The sequence below is a fragment of the Eptesicus fuscus genome, chromosome 13, assembly GCF_027574615.1.
Source record: "Eptesicus fuscus isolate TK198812 chromosome 13, DD_ASM_mEF_20220401, whole genome shotgun sequence".
NCBI lineage: Eukaryota > Metazoa > Chordata > Mammalia > Chiroptera > Vespertilionidae > Eptesicus > Eptesicus fuscus.
In genome coordinates, this window is record NC_072485.1 from 76,239,389 (window position 1) to 76,241,760 (window position 2,372).

Consider the following 2,372-nt stretch of genomic DNA (forward strand, 5'->3'; position numbering starts at 1 on the left):
TCTTTGTCCCATGGATACAGAGAAAGTTCCCAGATAAACATAGAGGAGAAGACCAGAGAGAATGAAATGAGAGAATTTGGGGGGAGGGGGGAGAAGAAAGGAGGAGGGGGAGAGGCAGAGATAAACAATGGAAACAGAGAGGGCCGGCCCTGAATCTGATGGTTCTTTTCTCATCATGCCCAGCTGTACTCTCTCTTCCCACCACAATGCAACCCTGCAGCCTTCCAATAAGACCCGCCTGCCCCCATCTCTGATCCAGCTAGTGTGAGAGACACTAGCAACCAAAGATGATGACCATCCAAACCTTACGTACGCTTCAAGCCACCTCCACCTCACCTCCGTGAGGAAAAATGCCCATCCCTCCAGTGTGAGATCCCACTTCTCCACTGGAGGATTTTCTGTTGAGTTGGAAAATATTTGTTTTATTTTCATTTTACCCTATTTTTGTAGTTTATCTGTGAACAGCTCAGTACAGTCCCAAACACCTCATAACATCTGGAATCTGCTTTTTTTTATGATGCTCGATGAGATTTTATTATAAATCTAGAGATCAAAAGGAAAGCTTCCCAGCTGACACTTCTGAGCACTGTGTGGGGAGCACCTGGGAGAACGCGCTGCCGATGTTCTCTGTCCCTCATGCCTGAGGTCAACTGCACCACATGATGAGAGCACGGGGGAGGGGCCACAGCCAATGAGTGCAATTTTCTTAGTTTTCTTTTCTCTCTTCCATCTCAGTGGGTATGAACAGAGAGCCTTGGAATCTGACAGACCCAGATGAAAATCCCAGCTCTACACTTAACTTACTGTGACCTTGGGCAAGTCACTTTACCTTGCTCTGTGCCTGCTTTCTCACCTGTGAACTCCCTTCCTCGCGTCGTTGACAGGACTAAAGGAGACAGAACATTAAAGGGTTTAGAACGTTGCCTGGTACATAGTGACCATTAAAAATAATTGGCTGGCCCAGCCGGTGTGGCTCAGTGGTTGAGCATCAACCCATGACCCAAGAGGTTACAGGTTCGATTCCTGGTCAGGTGGGAAAGTGAGAGCTAAGACAGCGGAGATGACTAACCTAAGCTAGAAAGGTTAACAAAGTATTTGACCTTGTGCAATCAAATCCCCGAGCCTATGTCCTTGACTTATGCCATCTATGCAAGGAGTTTCCACCCATGGACTCTACAGAACACTCCAATGCCAGCTTGCATTTGGGACTCAGATTTTATGGTGGCCCATCCTGAGCACCAAGGCTTTGCACTGTGTGGTATGAGTGACCAGATAGCTCGGGTTCACCTGGGCAACCATGAATTGCAATGTTGTGATGGAAGTATGCGCAGGTGTTCAGTAACACTGCATGACTGATTTCCTGGTTAACAGGAAGTTCTCCAATGTCTTCTAGTTGAAATTCTGTTCCTTTCTGAAAAGAAATGAAGTGTACTGAGGACCAGCTACTTACTGAGGTTTCACATGTTACCGCATTCACCCTCCCAACAACACTTGGAGTAGCTATCACCGTCCCCATGTACCCGTCAGACTTCCATTGCACAGTGTAAGCCAGTGTGCGCAGGAAAGGGCTTACCAGGGATGATAAGTGGCCTAAGGGTCTTACTGGGAGTTCTGCAGAAACGGCCTCTAGTGACAGAGCTTCCAAGAACACATCCAAAGTCACCAAAGAATTGGGCTACGGCAGAAAAGGAGCCAACACGGCTATGCCTGGGCTCGCCTGGAGAGACGGCAGCTGCAGGAATGTGGCCTCTGCTCCTGGTATCGTGGAAGTGCCTCTGCGTGGCTGACCGTCGCTCACACCCGGAACCCTACCTGTACTGGAGCCAGAGAAATGTGATTTTTAACTTCCTAGCTCTGAGGCCTTGGATGGCACATTTGGAAAGAGGGTAGGGGACGCGAGCGGTGTGGCTCAGTGGTTGAGGGTGGACTTATGAACCGGGAGGTCACGGTTCGATTCCCCGTCAGGGCGCATGCCTGGGTTATGGGCTTGATCCCTAGTAGGGGACGTGCAGGAGGCAGCTGATCAATGATTCTCTCTCATCATTGATGTTTCTCTCTCTCTTCCTTCCCCTCCCTCCCTGAAATAAAAATATCTTTGTTTTTTTAAAAGAGGATGGGGGGAAATGGAGTTTCCAGTGGAAACTTCCCAGAGTGAGGCTTGAACTCAGACTGGGTGACTCCTAAGCTGGTGTTGTTCCCACAGAGCCATGCTGCCCCCACTTACTTTCCCTCCTGTTTGTTTCCATGTCTTGGTTGCTCTTGAACTCAGCTGCGCATCTGGCCACCATCACTCCACACCGACGGAGTGAGACTTGAAGACGTGCCACAGCTGACTCTGAGGAGCAGCCAATTCAGCAACCCCTACAGGTGCT